Source organism: Rhincodon typus, chromosome 6, assembly GCF_021869965.1.
Source record: "Rhincodon typus isolate 14 chromosome 6, sRhiTyp1.1, whole genome shotgun sequence".
NCBI lineage: Eukaryota > Metazoa > Chordata > Chondrichthyes > Orectolobiformes > Rhincodontidae > Rhincodon > Rhincodon typus.
The window spans coordinates 14,360,307-14,366,352 of NC_063337.1; the positions used below are offsets into that span (position 1 = coordinate 14,360,307).

The 6,046-nt window shown below is 43.4% G+C and overlaps 1 protein-coding gene across 4 annotated transcripts in view; it reads right to left on the minus strand.

Moving 5' to 3' along the window:
- The window catches only part of jade3 (jade family PHD finger 3), a 49,646-nt gene extending 44,328 nt beyond the window's left edge, over window positions 1–5,318 (minus strand). For all 4 annotated transcript variants that reach the window (XM_020517291.2, XM_020517282.2, XM_048597576.1 and 1 more), the window contains exon 1: window positions 5,126–5,318. The gene's annotated coding sequence lies outside the window, so the exon portion shown is untranslated. The remainder of the gene's footprint in view (window positions 1–5,125) is intronic.
- Between the last annotated feature and the right edge of the window lie 728 nt (window positions 5,319–6,046).

Sequence of the window (6,046 nt, forward strand, 5' to 3'; positions counted from 1 at the left end):
AATTAAATATATTTAATTGTACTGTGAATATCTGAACACTCTAAACTAAGAACTGGAGTAGAAGAGTCAGTCGTGCATTCTCACCTGTACATAATAATCTTTGTTAGTCGAGCAGCTATCTTTGCCTTGAAGACAGTCAACGACTGCCTTAGCCACACTCTAGGGAAGAGTTTCAAAGAGTCAACTGAAAATATTTCTCATCTCCATCTTAAATGGGTTATTTCTAGACTGCACCCCACCCTTAGTGCCAGTTGTTCCCAAAAAGGGAAACAAGAGCATTCACTGTCAATTCCCTTCAGGGTCTTATGTCTCAATGATTCGTGTTTCTTGCAACTCTGATGTAAATGGACTTTTGTAACAGCTAAAAGAACGTAGTTCACACCTCATTAGTGACATCTTCTCTGTTGCAAGTAAAACATTTGCTCAACTTCATAAAACAGACAAGGTTGTCGAGGAAACTCAGTTAACAACACATCCGTGTACTAACATGCTACCCAACAAAATACAGCTTCGCATTCTATTGTCCAAAGTGATGGAGGCTGGTGCCAAGCAGAGCAAGGATAACCTTTACTTTTTTTTAAAAAAGCTAACAGAGGTCATAATTTCCATATAATTCTTAGATGGTGTTAGGTTTCTCGCTCGTTGTCAGAGACAGCACTCATCCATGTGGAACGTGTTCCATCACACTCCGAATTTGTGCCATGCAAGTAATAGAGAGAGACTTTGGAGAGTCAGGGTGTGAGCCAGTGGCAACAGTAACCACAACATTTATGTGGCTGGTTCGGTTCTGTCCTTGGTCAATCAATATTGATGGTTAGAGACTCGGGTGGTAAACGTTATTGAGCATTGAGAGAGGACAGTAGTTTTGTTCTCTTGGTGGACAACACCAATGCTTCACATTCAGATGGTACAAAATGTTCCTTAAAACGTATCAGACCAGGTCTGAGTTTTATCTAAGGCTTACAGCACACAAACTACATTACTTCATTACCAAGGAGCATGCGTGTTGAACCCTATGTAATCAACATCCCCATTTATGAATTGAGATTAGAAGAAAGTCATTGATGTCAAAAGTTAAGCTAATTGGGCCCTGGGGGCTGTTCTAATGAAGCTTCGACGCAGCGATGATTGGCCCCTACTGAAAAGCATAGTCTTCCTTTGTGTTAACACAGTGTGGAGTAGATTTCTGAAGAAGAGTCCCCACCCAAAATGTCAGCTTTCCTGCTCCTCTGATGCTGCCTGGCCTGCTGACTCCAGCATCGGCAGTTCTTACTATCTCTTCCTTTGTGCTTGTGCTTACCCACCTCCTACCAAGACACCATGAGTTTTACAAGAATTTCTTGGTGCAGTACTGAGCCAAAAGGTGGTTTTGCTGTACGATTTATAGCAGAAGTAAAAATCATGTTGTACAAAAATACCCAAGATAATGAATATATTAGTTTGACGTGTTGGAACAAAAATCTCCCATTTGCCTGAAATCCACACATGCCCATTTTCCAGCAGGATACATACAGTCATACAGCACAGAAACAGACCCTTTAGTCATTGCACAGAGTATAGGAGCTGGGACGTCATGTTGCGGCTATACAGGACATTGGTGAGGCCACTTTTAGAATACTGCGTACAATTCTAGTTTGCCTTCAATAGGAAGGAGGTTGTTAAATTTGAGGATGCAGAAAAGATTGTCAATGATGTTGGCAGGTTGGAGGGTTTGAGCGATATGGAGAAGCTGAAGAGGCTGGTACTTTTCCCCCCCCAACCCCCAAGTATCAGAGCCTAAGGGATGACCTTAAAGAAGTGTACAAAATCATGAGGGGCATGGACAGCGTGAATAGCCAAGGCATTTTTCCTAGTGTAGGGGAGTCCAAAATTAGAGGGCATAGGTTTAAAGTCAGAGGGGAATGATTTTAAGAACCTGACAGACAACTTTTTCCAAACAGAGGGTGGTGCATGTATGGAACGAGCTGCCAGAGGAAGCGGTGGAGGTGGGTACAATTACAACATTTAAAAGGCATCTGGATAGATATACGAATAGGAAGGGTTGAAAGGATTATGGGCCAAATGGGACGAGGTCAAATTGGGACGTCTAGTAAGATACTCATCTTCACTAAAATGCTGGCTGATTATTCCTAGCCTTGGTTTGGCGGTACTGAAACCCAACAACATTCATAGAAAAAGCCACAGGCTATTCAGCACTGAGTCTGCTCCAACATTCAATAAGAATATGACTGTTCCATCTGTGATCTCAAGTCTACTTTCCTATCTGCCCCTATAATCCTTGATACAGCTGACTATATTGGGAATAAATTTAATGACCCAGCTTTCACTGCTTCCAAAAAGGTAGAAAATTCAACTTACTAAAAACAAAAAAAAAATAAAAAGGAAAGATTTCTTTTTCTTAACCGACATCCTTTAATTTCAGTCTCCCCTCAATTCATCCTAAACAGTCTCAAGATTTTATATATTTCAATATCATCATCTCAGGCTCCTAAACTTTCATAGGTCTGAAGTATTCAATCTTTCTTCGTAAAACAAGCCTTTTTGGCCAGGAGCAATTTTCAAAGCAGTTCAAACAAAGGAGACCAAAACTACGCACAGTACTCCAAGTGTGGTCTATTGAGCTGTACTAAAACTTCCCTACCTACTAAACATTGACTCCATCCAGCACCAGCACACTTGCTGCAGTGTGCACCATTCACAAGCTGCTCTATAGCAACTCAAAAGTTATTCCACATGACCGTCCCAACTCTCAATCTTTACCACCAAAGAGAACGCAGACAGCAAGTGCACCGGGGTACCACCAGATCCACATTTCACTCCACTCCCACAGAGTGGCATGTCATCCTGGATTCAGAATTGGCTGACCTTTAGAAAATGAAGGGTGGAAGCGGACGGAAAATATTCAACATGGTGCTCAGTTACAAGTGGTGTACCACAACAATCTGTTCTGGATGCTCTTCTATTTGTGATTTTTGTAAGTGATTTGGATGTAGGAGGGGAAGGGCGGATTAGTAAGTTCGCGGATGATATGAAGGTGGGTCAAGTTGTGGATAGTACGGAGGGCTGTGCTAGGTTACAAAGGGACATTGGCAGGATGCAGAGCTGGGCTGACAAGTGGCAGATGAAGTTTAACCCTGAAAAGTGTGCGGTGATTCATTTTGGAAGGACAAATGTGAAAGCAGAAAACAGGGTTAACGGAAAGATTCTTGGCAGTGTGGAGGAGCAGAGGGATCTTGGGGTTCATGTCCACAGTACCCTGAAAGCTGCCTCCCAGATGGCTAGAGTTGTTAAGAAAGTGTATGATGTGTTAGCTTTCATAACTAGAAGAACTGAGTTCAAGAGCCGTGAAGTTATGCTCCAGCTATACGAAAGCCTGGTTCGGCCATATCTGGAGTATTGTGTCCAGTTCTGGTTGCCTCATTACAGGAAAGATGTGGAAGCATTGGAAAAGGGGCAGACGAGATTTACCAGGATGTTGCCTGGAATGGAGGGAAGGTCTTACGAGGGAAGGTCTTACGAGGAAAGGTTGAGAGAGCAAGGGCTTTTCTCTTTAGAACGACTGAGGATGAGAGGTGACTTGATAGAGGTATACAAAATGATCAGAGGTATAGATACAGTGGACAGCCAGAGACTTTTTCCCTAGGGTGGAGGTAGCTATTACAAGGGGGCATAGTTTTAAAGTGAGTGGAGGTAGATATAGGGGAGACGTCAGAGGTAGGTTCTTTATTCAGAGTGTGGTCGGGACGTGGAACGCATTGCCAGAGGGTAGTGGAGTCAGCCTCATTAGGGGCATTTAAGCAGCAATTAGACCTGCATATGGATGCTAGTATAAGGTAGGGGTGGAGGTTAGATAGACCTTAGGTTTAGGGTAAAAGTTCAGCACAACATCGTGGGCCGAAGGGCCTGTACTGTGCTGTGCTGTGCTGTGCTGTACTGTACTATGTTCTATGTTCTATGTTCTATGTTCTATCCTGGTTTGGAAATATACTGTCACTCTTTCATTACAGCGAAAGCCTGGAATTTCCTATCTAACTGTGGGAATATCTTCACCACATACTGCAGCTGTTCAAATAAACACCTTGCCACCACTTTCTCCAGGACAGTTACAGATAGGCAATAAATGTCGGCCTCACCATTGCATGAATGATGGAAAACAAACCATGGAACTACTGTACTTGGAAGAAATGTAGTCAATATTAATTTATTATTCAATATCATTAAATCATATTATCTGGCCATTATAATCATTTCTCTTATCCTGTTTTATAACTTAAACATGACTGCACTTCAAAAGTACTTCATCGACTGTGAAACTTCGAGTCATCCAGAAGCCTTTCATTATGGTTCGCAGAAATCATTTGTTTTGTAAAAACCAAAAGGAGGGCAAGTAAGTTTTCTTTCGAAATAAAACTGGACCTTAATAAAAGTTATGATGAATTACTTCCACTATTTTAAAGTCCAGCTTTGAAAAAAAATTGAGGAAATATTCAACACAAGGAATGGTGCGTTAAAATATCCGATAAACTGCAAGTTAAAATTCGAACCGCTATATAAACTATAGCTCAATAAATCACGTTGAAATGCAATGCCAAACAATTAAAATAAAGGCTTTGGGACTTCTACTGAAAATGATCTCCAATCTTTCAAGAGGGGAAGGTGTAGGTAAGGCTGATCGAGATTCAACAGTGACTTTTGCGGGGGTTGGTTAGTTGGAAGGTAAAGAAAGCAGGCCGGCCGGCCTTGGCGCCAAAGCTCACAGTGAAGCAGTCCTCCCTCATAACAGCAAAATACTGAAAGGGTACGGCACAGACACGCCAACCCGTCCAGCACGCACCGCCGCCGTGTGGCACCGCAAATAATATATAGATGCACGCACCTATTTTCACGACTTTTAACAATTTCTTTAAACAGTTTTGTTTTAAGTGAAAAGATACCTCGTGATGGGAAATAAAACGAGGGGAGGAGGCTGGTCCACCGCTTTGCATTCAAAACAGAGGCAGATGCAGCACCAGGACGGAAGGGCCGATAGACCGACCGCGGCCTCGAGTGAAAGACCTTACCCCTCCCCGCCCCCGACAATAACATACACAAAGAGAAACAGGGTCAAAGCCCAGGCCTCACTCACCGATTGCTCCGGCTTGAAACCGGCCAGGCCACCAGACGCGGTGATCCGCCGCTCCATCAGGGGGCCCCCAGCCCCTCGGCCTTGAAGCTGTGAATGGGAAAAGGGGAAGACTCGCCTATTATGCGGCTTGGGCGACGTCGCCGCTTTTCTCTCACCGCCTGCTGTTGACAGAAGCCACTGAGCATGCGCCGGGCCCGGCACTACATCGCGAGGCATTGTGGGATGATTGAGCGGCCAACCGTCAACTGGGCCATTTATCCAAGAGAAGGCAGCAAAGGGGAGGCTTTGAACTGTTTGAGCGATTTGCATTCACCTGAAAGCTTTCCTTTATTTTTTTTTAAATTTTTGCGTGTGTGTTTGTTAACTAGGTTTCATTTTCTTTGCGGGCTTATTTCTTATCGCTTCATGCTGCATTCAGAATTTAGGGTTGCCACCCCTCCTGGGTTATTCTAGAACCTCTTGCAGAAATTAAGGACTAATCTCCCGGACAAAGCTGAAAGTCTACTCCAGTAGAATCACAGGAACATTAAAGAGTGTATTCTTAAATTTCTTCACAGAATGTGGGCATCAATGGCTGGGTCAGCATTTGTTGCCCTTACTTAATCCCAGTTGAGTCAGCCACATTGCTGTGGTTCTGGAGTCAACATGTAGGCCAGTCCAGGTAAGGGTGGCAATGTTCCTTCACTGAATGACGTTGGAGGAAGAGCAATTAAAGTTGGAAACTCTCAACAGGTCAGAATTAGAGGCTTTTGGGCTAGAGGATGTTAAGAAGTATGGAGGATTTTGAACATGCAGTAATTTAAAAACAAGGATAAGAATTTGAAATCATGGCATTGCTTCACAGGAGACCATGTGAGCACAGGGCTGTAAACAATGACAAAGGCAGCAGGGTTTTGGATGGCCTCAAGTTTACAGAAGATA